Source organism: Triticum urartu, chromosome 7A (genome assembly GCF_056163025.1).
Source record: "Triticum urartu cultivar PI428250 chromosome 7A, HENAU_Tu73, whole genome shotgun sequence".
In the NCBI taxonomy this organism is placed as follows: domain Eukaryota; kingdom Viridiplantae; phylum Streptophyta; class Magnoliopsida; order Poales; family Poaceae; genus Triticum; species Triticum urartu.
Genome location: NC_141879.1, coordinates 670,773,299 through 670,795,295, shown reverse-complemented (window position 1 = coordinate 670,795,295; position 21,997 = coordinate 670,773,299). Strand labels below are relative to the sequence as shown.

Below are 21,997 nucleotides of genomic sequence, written 5' to 3'. Positions count from 1 at the left end.
ACCATGCGCATCTGCAGGCGCCAACCACCCTGCCCTGCAGATGCACCTGGCGCGTGCCCCTACGCCAACAATGTGGGAGTGCGCCACCACCTTGGCCCGCTTAGCACCTCGGCCAGCCACTCCACACCGAACGCACACCTCAGCCTGATCGAGCCAGCCCGCGCCGTTCTCCCTTGTGCAAAAGGAATAAACATCCCTGCCACAACTTTGCTCGGTGGCGTACATTAGCGGAGGTGAGGGAAGCAGCAATGGTGGAGCGGTACCCGACAACGTCTAGGGTTTTCACTCCTGGGCTGCCCACGGAGGCAGCACAGGAGTCTTTCTATGCTTTGGTAAAGTTACAGTTATATATAACTCTTTGTTCTAGAATCGCTCGCAGAACCAAAAATATCTGCCACAACGATTAAGATGGAAACGTACATAGTAGATTCCTCTTTCCATTCATCTTTCAAAGTTTGTTCTATTATCATATCCTTTAGAGGATGTCCTAGGCGGTAGTGATTATAAGTAATAAGTAATACTAACACACATGCCCGTGCGTTGCAGTTGGAGAATATATATTCGTGAACCTGGAAAAGAAAATGTAGGTTACAAAATTAAACCTCCTCCTTTCCAAGGGCATATAAATATCAACAAATTGAATTTTTAAAGGGTGACAAAAAGATTAAAAACATAATATTATAAAAAGACGAATGTGCAATGTAGTTGACATTAGCAAGGACTAAATTAATAAAGAAAATTGAGTTCAGTAGGATAATGGAATACCTTTCTTCAACCCTTACTTATAATTATCATAATGCTATTGTGCAACATACTACAAACCTAAGTTGCATGTTGCCATTGGCATTGAAAATAGACAACTCTTTGGGACAATACATCTGGATCGGCCATGTATACATTGTACCTAAAGACCATGCCTGTATTATGTTGTCCCATCATCAAAGATCTCTCAAACAATGACAATATTAATTATTACTTAACATGTAGTTCAAATCAAACGCTAAGTGCAATCGTTCCAATATAGACAAAAATTAGTTCATATACTTTTCATTTCATGGCAATAAAAAATTACACACATAATCCACCCTGCCACATATTGCATAGTTCACTGGTATGTTGGAAAGCAGCAATCATCCCGCCAAAAGTTCAAAATACTAATAACTTATCAAATTAAGATGCAACTCCTCAAGAATACCAATTAACGCCATATGCACACTACCATTCTTCACACAATCTTTTAAGGCCTCTTTTGGTTCATAGGATAGGATTATCATAGGAATAGGAATCTTGTAGGAAATGAGATGACATGTATCTCAAATCATATGAGTAGGAATAGGAAACAAGATGTCATTTGGTTGACACCAAAGGAATTTTTCTATTGAGTCTAGGCTCTATTTTATTTTCCTATGAAATTTGGAGGATAGGAACCAATCCTATGTAGAAATAGGAATCCATTCCTATGAACCAAAGGGCTTTAAAGGAAAAAAATCCTATAAGAATCCTATCCTCTAGAATTCCTATAAAATTCCTCTAAACCAAAGGCGGCCTAAAAGTGAAGATATAACAAAGTGATTGGACCGAACGATTCACAGGGTGACATAAAGCATGGGGTGTCTAACTTTCATTATTTAAAGCTATTTAGTTCGCATCGTTTCTCACAGTCTCACTGAACTACAATTGCTTGTTCTTCTGATATACAAATTGGGAAAGCAAAAATAAAAAATTTGATGGATCAACAATACCAACAAATTGGACCTTGCAAGAAAGGCCGCCAGATCTCTTACAAATAAGAGACCACTAACTTGGAAGTCTTTTTCATCACTAAATAACGCTTAGGAATATCCTTCCGTTTCTCTTGTATATGTGCTTGTGTGACCTACACATGCAGTTTACAACCTCAAATATCAGCCCGCTGCATCTGTACACGTTAGTTCTTGTTATTACCACTAGTAGAAAAAGGGTCAAACGTGAAGCACATTAGTGCCGGTTTGTATTTAAGCCGGCACTAATGTATACATTAGTGCCGATTCCAACGGCTAGCCGGGCCGCTTTCATTAGTACCGGTTCGTGGCGAACCTTTAGCACCGGTTCGTGCCACGAACCGGTACTAATGAGAGTGGTGGCAGGATGTTGTCAGACAGGTGCCCCTCCAGCCCCTTTAGTACCGGTTCTTGGCACGAACCGGTACTAAAGGTCGTCCTACATAAACCCTTCGTCCACCCGAGCTCACTTAGTTCTTCCCCTTTCCCCTCTCCTCTCTGTTCTTCCCCTCTTCCTCTCGAGCTCATCACACATTTTGCCCAAAATTTGTCAAGATTTGAAGGCCCCCATCCATTCAAATGATCACAAAGGTTGGCAACTTTGTCCTTTCATCTCTCATTGCTAGATTAGCTCTTGCAATGCTTTATATAGTGATTAATTTGTGAGTTTAGTAATTTCGGAGGATATATATATATATATATATATATATGTGCTAGTATTTGATTTATATGCAATTTGAGGTCAAAAATAACACTTAGTTTGCATATGTAGGCGTGGTCTACTTAGTGCCTTCTAAATCTTCATCGTAGCCACCGTCAATCGCCCGCACCGTCCCGTCGCCGGCACCACCTTGTGGTGAGCCTCTAGTTCATGAAATTTTATATAAAAATTGATGTTTGTGTGATTTGGATATATAGTTACTCGTATAATTATCTTACCCGTACGTTGTTTGTTATACATATAGTGCCATGGTTTTGATATCCGTCCCCGTCGGCCCTAGTCCTTGTTATGATTTGGATGTGGTATGTATATTCTCTTTTAAAACTAGTTGCATTTCGTGTTTATGACAAATTATGCCCATCAAGTTGACATAGAATTTTTTTCTAGGAGGTATGTGAACCGGAAATTCCAACCGACCCTATTGCCGAGAGGTTAAATTTAGTTGAAAGAGAAAACGAGTACTTGAAAGAAAAATTGAAAAGAATTGAGGGGGAGAAGATGGAATTGGAGTTGCATGTTGCCGATGTCGTCGATGATCACAATATGAAGATGGAGAAAATGCGCTTGAAGATTAGAAAGATTAGAAAATATGCCATCGATAGTGAGGCTTGGTATCATTATGCTGTTGGATCCATTGTTACCTTAGTTGCGATCTTGATCGTATTTGTTGTTGCATTTAAATGCTTTAGCTAGAGAGTTATTTGTTTGTTGCATTTAAGTGTTGTATGAACTTTATGTATGAACTTGTATTAATTTGGTCTATTCGGTGTTGTGTAATGAGGATGAGCCGGCAATGGATGTACGATGACCGATCCTCTCCCCAGTTCGTTGAGGGCGTGCATACTTTTCTGCTTGCGGCTGAGGCAAACAAGCGGGCGGATGGTTTTATGCCTTGTCCATGTGCTCGCTGTAAGAATGGTCACAATTACTCTACGTCAAGAACCATTCACGTCCACCTGTTTAAGTCCGGTTTCATGCCCCATTATAATGTTTGGACCAAGCACGGAGAAAGAGGGGTTATGATGGAAGACAATGAAGAAGAAGAGGACGAGACAGCTATCCTAGCCATGGGTTCCCTGAATACGATGATACAACAATGGGGGAAGAAGCTGAGCCGGTAATGCGGGAAGAAGCTGAGCCGGCAATGCGGGAAGAAGCTGAAGAAGAGGCATCAGATGAGCCCATTGATGATCCAGGTCGGGCCATTGCCGATGCAAAGAGAAACTGCGCAAGTGATTTGGAGAAGAAGAAGTTGCAGCGCATGTTAGAGGATCACAAAAAATTGTTGTACCCGAATTGCGTAGGTGACAAGAAAAAGCTGGGCACCACACTGGAATTGCTGCAATGGAAGGCAGAGAATGGTGTATCTGACAAGGGATTTGGAAAGTTGCTGGTAATGATAAAGGATATGCTTCCAAAGGACAACAAATTGCCCGAGAGTACGTACGAAGCAAAGAAGGTTGTCTGCCCTCTAGGGTTAGAGGTGCAGAAGATACATGCATGCCCTAATGATTGCATCCTCTACCGCAGTGAGTACGAGGATTTGAACGCTTGCCCGGTATGTGGTGCATTGCGCTATAAGATCAGCCGCGATGACCCTGGTGATGTCGAGGGCCGGCGCCCTAGGAAGAAGATTCCTGCCAAGGTGATGTGGTTTGTGAAGGAAATATGCCCTAGAGGCAATAATAAAGTTATTATTTATTTCCTTATTTCATGATAAATGTTTATTATTCATGCTAGAATTGTATTAACCGGAAACATAATACATGTGTGAATACATAGATAAACAAAGTGTCACTAGTATGCCTCTACTTGACTAGCTCGTTAATCAAAGATGGTTATGTTTCCTAACCATGAACAAGTGGTTGTTATTTGATTAACGGGATCACATCATTAAGTGAATGATCTGATCTACATGACCCATTCCATTAGCTTAGCACCCGATCGTTTAGTATGTTGCTATTGCTTTCTTCATGACTTATACATGTTCCTATAACTATGAGATTATGCAACTCCCGTTTGCCGGAGGAACACTTTGTGTGCTACCAAACGTCACAACATAACTGGGTGATTATAAAGGAGCTCTACAGGTGTCTCCAAAGGTAAATGTTGGGTTGGCGTATTTCGAGATTAGGATTTGTCACTCCGATTGTCGGAGAGGTATCTCTGGGCCCTCTCGGTAATGCACATCACTTAAGCCTTGCAAGCATTGCAACTAATGAGTTAGTTGCGGGATGATGTATTACAGAACAAGTAAAGAGACTTGCCAGTAACGAGATTGAACTAGGTATTTGGAATACCGACGATCGAATCTCGGGCAAGTAACATACCGATGACAAAGGGAACAACGTATGTTGTTATGCGGTCTGACCGATAAAGATCTTCGTAGAATATGTAGGAGCCAATATGGGCATCCAGGTCCCGCTGTTGGTTATTGACCGGAGACATGTCTCGGTCATGTCTACATTGTTCTCGAACCCGTAGGGTCCGCACGCTTAAGGTTACGATGACAGTTATATTATGAGTTTATGCATTTTGATGTACCGAAGGTTGTTCGGAGTCCCGGATGTGATCACGGACATGACGAGGAGTCTCAAAATGGTCGATACATAAAGATTGATATATTGGAAGCCTATGTTTGGATATCGGAAATGTTCCGGGTGAAATCGGGATTTTACCGGAGTACCGGGAGGTTACCGGAACCCCCCGGGGAGCTAGATGGGCCTTAATGGGCCTTGGTGGAAAAGAGAAGAGGCAGCCCATAGTGGGCCGCGCGCCCCTCCCCTCCCTTGGTCCGAATTGGACAAGGAGAGGGGGCTGGCCCCTCTCTCTCTTTTCCCCCCTCCGCGAGTCCTATTCCAACTAGGATTGGGGGGGGGGGGATCCTACTCCCAGAGGGAGTAGGACTCTCCTGGCGCGCCCTATGTGGCCGGCCGGCCTCCCCCCTTTGGTCCTTTATATACTGAGGCAGAGGCACCCTAGAGACACACAAGTTGATCCACGTGATCTATTCCTTAGCCGTGTGCGGCGCCCCCAGCCACCATAGTCCTCGATAATATTGTAGCGGTGCTTAGGCGAAGCCCTGCAGCAGTAGTACGTCAAGATCGTCACCACGCCGTCGTGCTGACGGAACTCTTCCCCGACACTTTGCTGGATCGGAGTCCGGGGATCGTCATCGAGCTGTACGTGTGCTAGAACTCGGAGGTGCCGTAGTTTCGGTGCTTGATCGGTCGGATCGTGGAGACGTACGACTACATCAACCAAACGCTTCCGTTGTCGATCTACTAGGTATGTAGATCATACTCCCCCTCTCGTTGTTATGCATCACCATGATCTTGCGTGTGTGTAGGAAGTTTTTTGAAATTACTACGTTCCCCAACAGTATGCTCCTATAATACCCCGGTTGAAACGTTTGTTCCAAAATAAAGAGCATGCCAAGGCGATGCGATGGCACAGAGAAGACCGTAAGAAAGACGGAAAGTTGAGAGTACCCGCTGACGGGTTGCAGTGGAGAAAAATCGAAAGAAAGTACGGGAAGGAGTTTGCAGATGACGCAAGGAGCGTATGGTTTGGTCTAAGCGCAGATGGCATTAATCCTTTTGGGGAGCAGAGCAGCAACCATAGCACCTGGCCTGTGACTCTATGTTTGTATAACCTTCCTCCTTGGTTGTGCATGAAGCGGAAGTTCATTATGATGCCAGTGCTCATCCAAGGCCCTAAGCAACCCGGCAACGACATTGATGTGTACCTAAGGCCATTAGTTGAAGAACTCTTACAACTGTGGAATGGAACAGGTGTACGTGCGTGGGATGAGCACATGGGGGAAGAATTTGACCTAAAGGCGTTGCTGTTCGTGACCATCAATGATTGGCCTGCTCTCAGTAACCTTTCAGGACAGACAAACAAGGGATACCGCGCATGCACGCACTGTTTGGACGATACCGACAGTATATATTTGGCTAATAAGAATGTGTACCTGGGACATCGTCAATTTCTTCCGAGCAGGCATCCCGTAAGAAAGAAAGGCAAGCATTTCAAAGGTGAGGCGGATCACCGGACAAAGCCTCACCACCGTACTGGTGCTGATGTACATGATATGGTCAAGGATTTGAAGGTGGTCTTTAGAAAGGGTCCTGGTGGACAACCTGTTCCGAATGACACTGACGGACGCGCACCCATGTGGAAGAAGAAATCTATATTTTGGGACCTGCCCTATTGGAAAGACCTCGAGGTCCGCTCCGCAATCGACGTGATGCACGTGACGAAGAATCTTTGTGTGACCCTGCTTGGCTTCTTGGGCGTGTATGGGAAGACAAAAGATACACCTGAGGCACGGAAGGACCAGCAACGTATGCACGGAAAAGACGGCATACATCAGGGTCATGCAAGCTACGCTCTTACCAAAGAAGAGAAGGAAATCTTCTTTGAATGCCTGCTCAGTATTAAGGTACCGTCTGGCTTCTAGTCGAATATAAAGGGAATAATAAACATGGCAGAGAAAAAGTTCCAGAACCTAAAGTCTCATGACTGCCACGTGATTATGACGCAACTGCTTCCGGTTGCATTGAGGGGGCTTCTACCGGAAAACGTTCGATTAGCCATTGTGAAGCTATGTGCATTTCTCAATGTAATCTCTCAGAAGGTAATCGATCCAGAAATCATACCAAGGTTAGAGAATGATTTGGTGCAATGTCTTGTCAGTTTCGAGTTGGTGTTCTCACCATCCTTCTTCAACATCATGACGCATGTCCTAGTTCACCTATGCGAAGAGATTAACGTTTTGGGTCCTATATTTCTACACAATATGTTCCCCTTTGAGAGGTTCATGGGAGTCTTAAAGAAATATGTTCATAACCGTGCTAGGCCAGAAGGAAGCATCTCCAAGGGCCGTCAAAATGAGGAGGTCATTGAGTTTTGTATTGACTTTATTCCTGACCTTAAGCCGATTGGTGTTACTGAATCGCGGCATAAGGGCAGACTGGATGGAAAAGGCACGCTAGGAGGGAAACAAATAATATGTATGGACGGACATTCTCTCACTGAAGCACACTACACAGTTCTACAGAATTCCGCCTTGGTGGCTCCGTATATGGATGAACACAAGAATTTGCTACGCTCCAAACACCCGGAGCGGTCTGATGACTGGATTACACGTGAACAAACCAGGAGTTTCGCCAGCTGGTTGCAAGCACGTACCATGCATGACACCTCTATTGAAAATGACCTGTACTTGCTGTCCCAGTTACAATCTTCAAATATAATGACTTTCAAAGGGTACGAGATAAATGGTAATACATTTTACACGATCGCCCAAGATAAGAAGAGCACCAACCAAAACAGTGGTGTCCGCTTTGATGCAGAAACCAAGACGGGAAAGGAAACATATTATGGTTATATACAGGACATATGGGAACTTGACTATCGACGTGGTTTGAAGGTCCCTTTGTTTCGGTGCAAATGGGTCAATATGACACGAGGCGGGGTAACGGAAGACCCGCAGTACGGAATGACAACAGTGGATCTCAACAATCTTGCGTATGCAGACGAACCATTCGTCCTAGCCAATGATGTGGCACAGGTTTTCTATGTGAAGGACATGTCTACCAAGCCAAGAAAAAGAAAAGATAAGGAAGCAAATGCATCGTACGATGAGCCAAAGCGGCACATAGTTCTTTCTGGGAAGAGAAACATCGTGGGAGTGGATGACAAGACAGACAAGTCAGAAGATTATGAAAAGTTTGATGAAATTGCTCCATTCACAGTGAATGTTGACCCTAGCATCCCGTTAAATGATGAAGATTTTCCATGGCTACGACGCAAAAGGACACACGCGAAGAAAAAGTTTCACACCCAAAGATCTGGGATGTGATCGGCTTAACTATCATCACTTTCTTCTGTGTTTCACACCCAGGAGGGAATCTCTGTAATAGTTAGGGTAGCTAGTTATGTGTTTTGGCATTTGAAACGCGAAGAAATTTTATGTGCAAGCAAATTCTTTCATGCATTTACTGATTTTTTCAGCTAAATGACCCTGAAATTGAAAAGCATTTCAAATGAACTCAGAAAAGAATGAAATTTGGCATGGTATCATAATTTCACCCACATATCATGTGCAAAAAAGTAGAGAGGGTTACCGCAAAAACTAGATGCACTTCGTGTACAAAATGGACAATCTGTTTCGAAGTATCAGGGTTTCGGACGAAAACTCATCCGTTACAAAGGCATTTCATTTTTTAAATAACCTAAGCATTACCAAATTGAATATAATGATAAAACACACTAATATTAAACATCAGAAAAAAGAATCACTGAAAAATCTATTTTCAAAGTTAAGTTATTCACAAAAATAAATAAAGCAAAAAAAATAAGAAAAAAAAGCCCACCTACTGGGCCACAGCGGCCTGCATACGACTAGAAACCCAAATTTAAGTTGGGCCAGGATGCAGGCCCGCTAGCCCAGTAGGCCCAACAGGGCATCGTAGAAGAGGTAGGCCCAGAAGGCCTGCTTAAGAGAGGAGCTCGAGACAGCAGCGACGGCGTGGTTTATAAGCAGGTGCGAGTGCCCCTCGGCTAGCGAGGTGGGACTAAACTTTTGTGCCCCTCGCCTGGCAGCGCACACCCTTTAGTAACGGGTCGTGGCACCAACCAGTACTAAAGGGGGGGGGGGCTTTAGTACCGGTTGGTTCCACGAACCGGTACTAAAGGGGGGTGCTTCCCGCCGCTTGGCCTGGCCAAAATAGGCCTTTAGTACCGGTTGGTGGCTCCAACCGGTACTAAAGGTGCCTTATATATATACATCACTTCGAAAAATTTCATTCTCCCTCTATTTCTTCCCGATCGATCGACGCCGTCGCCGCCCCCGTCCTATGCCGCCCCCGTCGCGCGCCGTTGCCGTCGCCGCCCCCATCCTCATCGCCGCCCTCATCCCCGTCGCCGCCCCTGTCCCCGTCGTCGCCCCCATCACCGTCGCCGCCCTCGTCTCCGTCGCCGCCCCGGGCCCGTCCCCGTCGCGCCGTCCCCGCGTCGCCGCCCCGTCACGCCCCGGCCCGTCGCCGCCCCGGGCCGTCGCCTCGCCGTCGCCGTCGCCCCGCTGTGAGCTCTCCCCCTCTAACCCCTCTTCCCTCGCCCCCGGTGGCCACCATGGGCGCCGCCCCTCCCCGAGCCCATACACACACACAAGCATGATGAACATACACACACGCACATTTCCTTAAGTTAATTAGTATATACGTATTTTGTATGTTTAATTAGTTTAGATTTTTTAGATTATTATTTTTTCACTAGTATATATGTATGAATGCATGTTAGATGGATATAATTAGTGTTTAATTAGTATGGAATTTTTTATATAATGTTGTTTTTCTGTTTTTAATGGATGTATAGAAGTTGTTTTTTCTGTTTTTAGTGTTAGATGCTTAATTAGTATGAAATAGCATATAGAATTTTGACATATGCAATGATAGCATAATTAGTGTTACATTTGCATATAGTATTTGTTGTCGACGATGCCCGGCACGCATCCTCGCCGTCGACCCGTTCGCGACGACGTCCTACTTCAGAGGACCCATGTCCGGGACTGGGCTCCGCCGGGCTGGCACTGGGAGGTGCTACCTTCAGGGGCGCGACGCTTGGTGAGGAACCCGGCCCCGGGTCCCGTCGTTGACCCGCATCTCCTTTGGTGGCATTCGCGTGGGCCACTTTCGGTGCGGAGGGAGCCGGCCCCGCCGGAGGTGGTACGTCGCCGTGTCAGGGAGGAGGACGAGCACGTCCATCGCTACATGGCTGCTATGGACGTCAGGTTCTCCAATACCTGGCAGGTTCTTTGGGGAGATCACCCGAGCTATGATCCACTGATGGTTCCTTCACTTTGGTTGTCCACCGCCTAGATTACTCTCTAGTATTCGATCTTTATTAGCTAGCTAGCTAGCTAGTGATGTATTCGATATATAATATTCGAGATGATTTATTCGAGATTATATATATTATTTGAGACGATGTATTCGAGATTATATCTATTATTCGAGACGACGTATTCGAGATTAAATCTATTATTCGAGACGATGTATTCGAGATTATATCTATTATTCGAGATGATGTATTCGAGATTATATCTATTATTCGAGATTATACTAAATTGTTTTATATTTCTTTTGGCATAGTTAAATAAAAGCTATGGCGGACAATACCGACAGAGAGAGAACAGACCATGTTCGATATCATACGCGGGCCAGATGATGATCAGAATGAAGAAGATTTTGACGGCTCCGAATTTCTAAACAACACCGGAGAGGGTGATATGATATTCGATCGCGACGACCGAGAAGATGAAGTCATGAACTATGACGAAGAACATGTTGATCCTGAAACAACAAACACCGGCGAGGTATATATATTTATATAAGCAGGAAGCTGGTGATCATCGCATGTTTTAAATGAGTTGAAGATATATTAACGAATCGATCTTTCTTCTTTCAGCCATCCGGATCGAGCAAATCTTCAGGCAAAAGGACGAAACGAGGCCCGAACAAAAAGTTGAAGGAGGGCGTAAAGTACAATATCGAGGCATTCAAACCTAATGGCGAACCATTAGCGCCTAAGAAGATTGCGGACAAGTTCGTTCGTCAGTGCGGAGTTCTTGTGAAGGACCAACTCCCGATCTCTCTTCAAGAATGGAGAAAGCCAGCAAAGCCACGTCCAAATGTTACTTTTGTCGATGAGAATAAAAAAAACTGCTTTGGGATACTCTCATGGAACATTTCACCCTACCAGATAATTTCACAGAAGCAGATGTGCGGAAAGTCAAGGACGCTGCTTTTAGGAAGATGTCGGTTGCATTCAAGAACCACAAGAGAACGACGTGGGAGAAGTACGTCAAGGGAGGAAGGAAGACTCCAGTATTCGAGGGGATACTAGAGAATCAAAGTGCTCGTTGGGACAATTTCGTGAAATTCAAGGATTCAGAATTAGCTAAGGAACGGTCGAGAATAAACAAGAAGAATGCCAAAAAAAGGATAAGTTCCATAAGCTGGGGCCAGGTGGCTACGCGGTGGCAATGCCTAAGTGGGATAAGTCTGAGAAAGAGATGGAGGATGCAAGTGTCACTCCGGTTACTAAGAGCTGGCCCCCCAGGTGCAGGACTTGGTTCTATGTGCATGGGGGGGAGTTGGACCCGAAGACAGGCAATGTTTCGACGAAGGCATGTCTGAACGGAGCCGACGATGCGCTACTTGTTGCAATAGAAGAGGCTCGATCGGGGGTGTTCCAGCCCAACAGAGAGAACGACGAGCTTACGCGTGCCCTGGGAAATCCTGAACACCCGGGAAGAACACGAGGCAAGGGCGCTATTCCGTGGTATGAGGGGTTTTCGGACTGGAACGCCGACTACAGAACCCGTGCGAGAAAGAAGATTGCGGAGGAGAAGAAGAGGAAGATGGAGGAGGAGCAGAGGAAGCGGGACTATGAACACCTTCAAGGCCTAGAAGCAAGTCAAGCGGAATTGGCAGCTAAATTCCAGCGGTAGTAGGAGCAGATCGACTCACTTAGCCAGCAAAGGGGGTCTCAGTAGCTGCAGCAGCTAGCGGATGATCCAGCATTGGATCCACCGCCCCATCCATGCCGAGAAGCAGCGTGGGTTCCGCCCCGGGCGACGCAGTAGTGCTGGATAGATACCCCGTGGATGACATCACGGAGAACACTAACTGCGAGCTACACTTCAAAATGAAGAACATATCCATGAAGGTGGCGGACGCCGTTGCTTTTTCAAATTCCCCCGAGGCAACCTTCCATTGCAACCCGATTCCAACGGGCTATGCTCGTGTCTTGGTTGATGAGGTGGTGGACCCATATTCGGAGCTACAGCTTGACATTCTTGGAGGTGACGACGAGCACACATTGGGAGAGGCCATACATCGTGTCATCCTATGGAGAAAGGATTGCATCATCTTTCGAAGTCCGCCACCGAGTCAGCAGACTCCCGCTCCTCCAAGTCCACCAACGCGTGAGGCCACTCCTCCTCCTCCAAGTCCGACAAAGTGTCAGGCCACTCCTCCTCCAAGTCCGACACAGCGTCAGACGTCCACTCCTCCTACAAGTCCGGCACAACCTCAGGCCACTGCAAGTCCGGCACAGCTTCAGGCCACTCCTCCTCGTCCAACTCAGCCCCGTCAACCGTCTCCGCCGCCTCAGCAATCGCAGAAGAGACACCCCGCAGCTATGGTGCGTAGCGGTACGAGTCGAGGTCATAGTACAGGAAGTACAGGCGGAGGCAAGCGATATAAATATGGTCCAAACCTCACTACTCCTCTTCCTGTGAGGGCTTACAACAGGACCGAGGAGCAAACCAATGCCATAGTGCAGGCAGAACTCGACGCCCATTTTGGACCGAAACCGCCACCGCCGCCAAGGGAGAAAGTGCCTGTGGAAGTAGTTAACCACTTCATTCGTATGGCTCAACCACCAGCTCCTAAGCCTGTTGACACAGACTATGAGCGACACATCAGGAAGTTACATCGACGACGTCTACAGAAGGAGGCGAGCTCGAGCTCGAGCAAACAACAAGCAGCTGTCCAAAAATGCGGGAAAACCGTTGCCCAGCTGGGAAAACAGGCGGCGCAATCGATCCCCCCGCTTGTTGTGCCACCAACAACACGTGACAGTACGCGCGCCCAATATTATTGTGGCCAAACAGTTTACGTTCCCGAGGTGGACGATGTGGTAATAACCCAGGAGCATATAATGCAGGCTGAAGAACTCAAGATCACTGTTGGACAACTCCTCGAGATCGAGGACATGCCTGGGATTACAGAGGAGGAAATAAAACGGAAATATGTCCGGGGCCAACCTTTGGTCGAGCCAGAAGATGTCAACAAGCTCCCAACGAGAATGTATGAATTGCATCAATGGTACATGGACATTACCAAGAGATCCAATCGAGAGTCCCTCATGGTGTATGTCAAGAAGGATGATTACTACCATGAGAAAGCTGTGGCCGTTGAGTATTCTGAACTGTTTCAGTTATACAATCAAGACGCACTCGACAAATCTATCGTCAGTTGCTATTGTCTGTAAGTGATTTCTTTCTGTAATTTAAGTCTCAAGCTAGCTGTAGTGATCCTTTTGATCAATCATTACCTGTAATTATCCTCACTATATTCTTTTCTGTGGTATTATGCAGGATGAAGATGTATGAAATGAGAAAAGGTGGACGCTATGGCATTGGGTTCATTGACCCAAACACCGTTAATGAATACACATGGAAAATAAACAAGCATCATGAAAAAAAGGTAGAGGACAGCATGCTAGAGTTCTTGAAGCGCCTCAAATACAATGAAGATATACTACTTGCTTACAACTTCCAGTGAGTCACACTTTCTTATACTACAAATTCTCTGTTTTTGCCTACTAGCTAGCTACATGTTTTTGCTTACATATGCCCGCTTAATTAAGACATGCAAACGTGTGTGCATGCAGATTTCACTGGATCTTGTGTATCATTAAAGTTGACGCCGAAACAGTTGAAATACTGGACTCGCTACTCAAAGCAAATAGTGACTATAACATCTTGTTTGGGATAGTCAACAGGTAATTTCAATCATTATTAACTATATATCTCGGCCTATTTAGTTCGTCATTTCATGATATGAACTATTTAATAACCCCTTTATTCATTTTCTTTGTCGGCGGGCAGGGCTTGGGCAAGGTTCATCAGCGTCACGGAAGGCGAATGGAAACCACAGCTGAAATGGTTTCGACCCAAGGTAAGTAATTAAGTAGTACTAGCTAGCTAGCTAACTAGCTTCCATCTCTTTAATTATCATGCTTGATTAATTATTATCTGATCAAATTAAATTCCATTTTCGTAATAAAGACCCTGAAGCAGGCACATGGGACTGATCTGTGTGCATTCTGCGTTTGCGAGAACATTCGCATGATGGCGTCCGAAAGGAGCAGATCTCAAAGACAGGAATGGGTACGCTTGTCAGAACACTATTCACAATTTTTACACCATTATCGATATCTAGTCACACAACTAATACACATGCATATTGATCTCCTTCTTAACAGTTCAAAGAGGTGTGGGACAAGCTCCTAGAAACGGAGCGCGTAGAAGCACTTCAAGAGGAAATAGCGGGATTTTTGCTCGACCAGGTCATAAATCCGAAGGGAGAATACTATTACCCGCTACCGCCCCCATGAACCACTTCCAATTGTCATCGTGCTTCGAAGGCATCAATTAGGCTAATGCCACTGGCTCCGAAGGCAACATGCATATGTAGGAGAAATTGTATATAGCTATACATGTGTGTATGTGTGAATTAATATGGTTTGTGAGACATTGATGATATATATATATATGCATAACGTGTACAATGTGTAGTACCGTAAAATACAAGCAAACGAAAAAGAATTAAAATGGAAAACACAAAATTAAATAAAAAAGAAATCATAAAACCAAAAACCCCCCAAACATTTTAGTACCGGTTGGTGTTACCAACCGGTACTAAAGGGCTCCAGGCCCCCGGAGCTGGCTCGTGCCACGTGGTTGCCCTTTAGCACCGGTTCGTTCTGAACCGGTACTAAAGGGGGGGGGCTTTAGTGCCGAAACCTAAACCGGCACTAAAGGGCCTTACGAACCGGTGCTATTGCCCGGTTCTGCACTAGTGTACATGTTTTAGACCCTAATTTGAGTGCATGCAAACAAAAGGTCAATATCTTAGGGCTCATTCGGTTTGGAGGAAATCAAAACGTAGGAATTAGGAGTAGTATAGGAATATGATAGGATGACACTTGCCATTGTAAGGAATTGACGTGCCTCGTTCCTACGCGTAAAATGAGCTTTGAGTGGATGTGTAGTTTCCTCCAAAAACACGGAAAATGAGTAGTGTTCCTACGAAATTCCTGCACGTATTTCCTACAAACCGAATGCATACATAGGAAATTTTCCTCTGGAATCCTTATTCTTATGTTTTTCCTACGAAAATTCTTCAAACCAAATGAGGCCTTACAATAGGGCAATTCGATTGTGTAAGTACTGGTAGAGCCGAGTAAGAAAATTGAGTTCAGCCGACAGAGATGTCGCACGCCATGCGTGTAAATCAGCACAGCCGCCACAACTATATCCATGCGACAGGGAGAGGTGGGAGACTATAGGGCTAGCTACCTGATTCGCCGCGGGCGCCCTCGATCCGTCGTCAACGACCTCTATTGACAACTCTCTACTTCACCTCGCTAGCGTAAGTTGCATGTGTATCGCGAGCAGCCATGAGATCCAATCCGGGGGTTGTGGCAGGCTTCAATACGGATCCAATCCTGCTTCCTGCAATGTTGCGGCACATATGGGGGTCGGGGGAGGTCTACATGCGTACGAAAAACCGTGTTCGTAGGCGGAGAGCCTCCTCGTGTGCTGCTCCTACGCCTCCACCGGATCCACCCCTCTCTCCACCGAACCGATGTTTACTGGAGCACCTTGGGAAGGATGCGAGTGACAAGGAGTTTGACTAAAACTCAGAGTCAGTGTCTCATGAATGAAACAAAAGGAAGCGGCTACACTGAGTTCACGTCTCATGGATGAAAAAAAAAACTGAAGCAACGTAACGAATCGAATCAAACCAAAAATATATTCTTCCTCAGTTTTGCTAAGACTAGCCATAATAGGTAGTAACATAGAGTAGTAACATGCACATGTTACTACTCCCTCCATTTCAAATTACTCGTCGTGGTTTTAATTCAAATTTAAACTAAAATCACGACGAGTAATTTGAAACGGAGGGAGTGCCTCTATAGTGAGGAGTAACATATGTGTGGTAATCTTGTCTTGATATGTGTGATGTTACTCATACTAGAAGTAACTAGCTATGTTACCACATGCCTCTTTTTTTCATTTATTGCTTGCCACATCATCTATTTTATTTAGATATGTATGATGTTACTATCTATATTACTCCTACTGTGGATAGTATAAAGCACATCTAGATGTGGCATTAGAATTACACATCTAAGTCCTATATATGTCATTGATCTTACATGAAGATTCGTAAGGATATTTCGTTTTTCCTTATTTTTTTTCCTTTTTATGCTTGTTTAAGTCAGTTAGATATGTGCAATAACTAGGACACGTCTAGACATACCATGTCTTTCTTTATTAATAGGTATAAATATATAGAAGTATATAAACAAGTTAATTACAACAATTTATTGTAGCAACTCAAATTAAATGAAAAATACAGTACTGTTTAGATATTCAAAGCTTAGCTAGCGGTTTAGCACCTATTCTTCCATCAGTAGCACTTTAGCAGCTAGGACAGTGAAATGAATCCTCTCATTACACAACATAGAAAACCAGATCCCTAACGTTCTTGAACAATTTGCACCTCATAATGTTGAATATCGTTTACCTCCTCCCAAGCCCTAGCAGCTGGCAGCTCCTAGCTGCGACCACTACTAGAGAAAACCTTACCAATAGCGCTGGTTTTTGAGCTACCAGTAGCCCGGGCGCCAGCGCTACTGCTACGGCGCTACAGCTATTTTTTAGCAGTAGCGCTTGTTTAGGCCAGCGGTACTGGTAAGTTCAGATACTAGTAGCGCGGCATTGAAAAGCGCTACTGGTAAATGAGCGCTGCTGGTAATATTTTGGCCCGCATCACTGCTAAAATTTATGTTTTTTTTCGCATTTTGGCGCTGTATATGTTTAAACAGATATATCTTTTATACAATAACAACTCATCATGAACTAGTCTGTTTAAATAGCATATTCATTACCACTTGTCATCACCACCAAACAATGTTCGTCAATGAGACATCATATAACAAGTTGGTCACTAGTCATAATCACAACTCCTCCTTCTCATTATCAACTCTAACACATTGTAGCACATAATAACACATTCTAGCTATGACCTACTCCTCTCATAGGACGTACTCTACCCTCTCTTAGGTAAAATATCATAAAACAAGATAGACATTGACTCTTCATTAAAGAAAATTGACTCTCCATAATAAAGAACGGAGATCATCCTGTCTCCAAGTCTTGGCCTACGCACAATGTTGATTCCAAGTAGCTCTCTACGATGGTCGAAACATTTTTTGAAATCATTTATTATCATGGCTTCCTCGCTTTTAGAAATCCGGTATGGATATGAGTGATGTGGATATTGCGGCTGACCTGGCCGTGGTGGCCGTAAGCTCATAACATCAACGCGACCTCTCGGCAACATCAGATGAGGCACACAATCCATCAGGATTTTTTGTTCAAAAATATAGTAATAACTTTGTAGTTAGCAATGTAGTTTATTTTTAGAAGAATTTATGCAAAAGATGCACGGATGTCGTAATAGTAGAAAATCTTACCATGCTATCCCCATTGATGTTACCGTAGTTCAATGTGTGCACTAGTGGCACGTATTGACCATAATGTGGAGGAGTTTGATAATAGCTATTGTAATTCTCAAGATCAGTCAAAAATGCGATAAGACCATCTTTCTCCTTATTAGTTAATTGTGCTTCATCATTGTAGTAGTAGGTTCTGTCTACCATTTTCCGTACATTTTTTGAAGAATAAAAATAAGCTGTCAAATATTTTGAAATAAACAATATAAATTACTTAATAAATATGTTTAAGAAACTCACACAGCGGTAGAACTGGAAGCGTGTCAAAAAGGACCAAAATGGTCATATTCTTTTCGTCGATGTCAGGATCACCAAGATCGAAGGTGAGAAGCATACCCTCATGAAAATCATATGCCTTGCAAAGGGCTTCCCAATTCAGGCAACCAAAATTGGATGAGTTCACAGAATTGTATAGATTTACAGCAAAATCATAACCATGATGAGTCCTTAGTTGAATTATCTTCTCCATGCTTTCATGATCTTCAAACCCATCTTCTCCAAGATATAGCGCCTTGCATGACATGGGATAAGCTAGTCGAATTGTAAAAGACGGAAATTGCACATTGAAGAAGCAGAGAAGTCGTGCAAAAATAACAAAAAACACTTGTCATCGTTGCGTACCGTTTCAACATCGAATGTCTCTTGGAGCTTGATGCTCAAGAGCCGACCTTCTACCAGGTGAGGCCTGTCGCACAGACCACGCTCATCTTCGCAGTACTCGCACATAGCGAATTCCCTTTCGTCGTCAGACATTTACTAATAGGTAATTAATAATCCATCATCGAATACATATATAGTTGTTTGTAGCAAAGATCATCATATAACAACTAGAACACCTAAAATTTGTAGTTTGTAGTAGTTTGTAGCAAAGATCATCATCGAACCTAGTTTGTAGCAAAAATCATCATATAATCCATCATCAAATACATATATTGTAGTTTGTAGCACAAACCATGCTTATCTTTTGCGTTCAATAAGCAAATAACTAATAGGTAATTAATAATCCATCATCGAGTACATATATAGTAGTTTGTAGCAAAGATCATCATATAATATCATTAATACATCTTGAATAGTAGCTCCTCTACGTTCAGTGGGCCGCGGTGGACACCTAAAGAGAAGGAACCATCACAGGATCATAGCTCCGGTGAGATCCCCAAAGAATCTGCCAGGTATTGGAGAACCTGCCGTTCGCCAACACAACCATGTAGCGCTGGACATGCGTGTTCTCCTCCGTGACACGGTGCTGTACCACCTGCGCGGGGGACTCAAGCCTCTGCACCGATGCAGGCCCACGTGACCGCCACGAAAGAAGTTTCGGGTCGACGGCGGGTTGGCTCCTCACTAAGCTGCGCTCACCAGAAGGTAGCACAACCCAATACCAGCCCGGCGGAGCCCAGTCCCGGACATGGCCCCTCGGCTCAAGCAGGAGTCCTCCGCCGAGTCGACGACGAGGATGCGGGATAGGCATCGTCGACGTCGAGAACAAAATGCTTAATTATGAAAATAAAATTAATAAACACTTAGCAAAATTCGGCATGACCTTTTCTAAAAGCAGGACATATCAAGCGCCTGAAATTTGCCAGAACGTAAACGAATCGTCATTTCTGGCAAAACATAGGCCACTCGGAAAAATATTACATGTCCACTACAAAATTGCATATAACAGGAAAAATTGCTTTAACTAAAAAAAATAACAACAATTGCTTTAACTAAAAAAATACCTAGAATTATGCTAACTACACCTAAAACAACTAAAACACCTAAAATTCTGTTAACTACACCTAAAACAACTAAAACACCTAAAACTCTTTTAAATACACTTAAAACACCTAAATTCTATTAACTACACCTAATTAAAAACTTAGCTAAATTTTTGTCCTAACTTTAAAACCTAGCTAAATTTAAAAACCTAGGGTTCATACCTAATCTGTCCTAGCTAGGGTTCGATCATAACCTACATTATTCTAAGAACCTACATTTTTTCAACTATATAGGATTCAAAATAATTACTCTCTAAAAACTATAACTAGGGAGGGAGGAGTACCTCCCGGTGGAGGAGGGCCGGCGCGGGGAAGGGCGGCCGATGGGGGAAGAGGGGCCCGCGCGGGGAGGGCGGCCGGAGTAGGACGCAGGAGCGGTGGCCGAATCGGGGGACGATTGAGGGATTCGATCTGTGAGTGTGTGCGTGTGAGTGTGAGTGAGTGAGCTAGAGGGGAGAGGGGCGCACGGGCCGGTGCGGAAGGAAGCAGAGGTGGGCTTAGCGGCAGCGCCGGGGAGGAGGCCCAGCGCTATAGCTAAAACTGCAACAGGGGCGAGAGCGTGGCTCATCAACAGTAGCGCTGGCTGGGAAATCCCGTGCTACTGCTAACGTGCGCTTGTAGCGCTGGTGTTGTCCGGTGCTACTGCTAATAGCAGTAGCGTGGAGTCTCTAACCAACGCTACTGCTAAATGTCTAGCTATAAACATTTTCCTAGTAGTGAACAGCGGTGACAGTCTGGGTCAAAACCGAGGGGCAGCTCGCCTCTAGAAGCTTGAAACCCCCGGCCGCTGCTACCGCGTGCAGGTCCGCCGGGCTGGCCACCAGGAACTCAATGCACCTAGCCTTGAGCTTCCTATACCCGCGCCGCTCCGCAAGGACAAGGTCCGCCGCGACCCTGCCCACGTCGACGCTCACGCACGCGTTCTTCTCGCAGATGACCTTGAGCCGCTCCACGCCATACCGGTCGGCGGCGTCGAGCAGGCGACGCGCCATGGACACCGCCTCCTGGTCCTCCTTCCAGGTCCCCAGCCAGCAGTCCATGTGCTCCAGCTGGGGCGGCAGCGTGTCCGTGTAGATGAAAATCAGCAACGCCCGGAAGGTGTCCGCGTCCATGTCTTTGATCCTATGCGTCCTGTCCGTCAAGCTTCCGGCGAGCTCCGCCCCGAAGACCGGCGACCGAGCGGTCAGCAGCAACCTGTGCGCGCGGAAGGACGCGGCGCCGACGATGAAGGTAACGTCTGCGCCGTTCTGGCTCCTGAGCAGGTCGCCCAGGTCCTGGCCTAGGTCCCGACGATGAAGATGATGTCCGCGCCGACGATGAAGGTGATGTCCGCGCCGTTCTGGCTCCGCAGGAGGTCGCCGAGGTCCTGGCCCAGGTCGCGGGGAGGGAGGCCGGTTCTTTCCGCAGCCGGAGAGCTCCATCTTGCACTGCACGAAGCAGTTGCCGTCGCGGCCGAGGTGGCCCGACGCCTCCAGCACGGCCCGGGACACGAGCAGAACCTCCTTGGAGTCCCCCTGCCTGAACCTAGGGCACACGGCCACCACCTCCGGCATCGGCCTGACCTCCCGTCTGGGATCCACCAGGCAGAAGGTGAAGGACGCCGTGATGGTACCGGCGACCGGGGAGGGAGTGCGGGCGAGGCTGACGCGGAGCTTCACGTAGTGTTCGACGTGGTTGGGATGGTGGCCGTCCGGGTCGTAGTCGATCTGCCACTCGTAGCCCAGCACGGTGAAGCTTCTCGCCGGGATGTAGTCCTCGTTGCCGTCCCCGCGGGCCCTCGCCACGGTCGGGTGGCGCTCTGTGTCGTCGATCTTGAGCGCCAGGCACACGGTCCGCGTGGGCTGCGCGTCGTCATTGATGCCGCTCGCGAGCACGGCTGCCATCAGTGGCAATGTACGTACGTGCGTGGCCGCCGCAAAGGTCGATCGAGTTCAACACATCGAGTACAGGAGAAACATTGTGGGGGGGGGGGGGGGGGGGGGGGGGGGGGGGGCTCGTCGCCTTTTATTTTGGTCTGGTGTAACGGGTAGAAACGGATAGGGTTGGAGGATCAAAATGACACCATCCCAGCCCGGGAAATTTGAGGGTCTCGCTGTACACAAAAGGCAAGTGTTTACAAAAAGACAATTAGTTTTAAAAAATATAGTACATTTATATTAGATAGGACATTACTTCCATGTAATGTTAGGTAGTATAGTAATTATGAGTTAATTGCATGGCTAGTGCTGACATTGGTAGATAACATTGTTTGATGGACGAGATTGGTTGGATATCTGCTCCTTTGGCTCTCTTAGTAATAGAGCATATACAATGAATGTGAGAGGAATTATTCATGCTAATACATATCATATGGCTACTGATGTAATGGG

The 21,997-nt window shown here is 45.7% G+C and overlaps 2 pseudogenes; one reads left to right on the top strand and one right to left on the bottom strand.

Annotated features, from left to right (window-relative positions):
* Window positions 1–3,263: 3,263 nt before the first annotated feature.
* LOC147961273 (uncharacterized) lies at window positions 3,264–8,350 on the top strand (annotated as a pseudogene).
* Window positions 8,351–16,652: 8,302 nt separating this feature from the next.
* Window positions 16,653–21,511, bottom strand: LOC125524223 (BTB/POZ and MATH domain-containing protein 1-like; annotated as a pseudogene).
* Window positions 21,512–21,997: the final 486 nt, after the last annotated feature.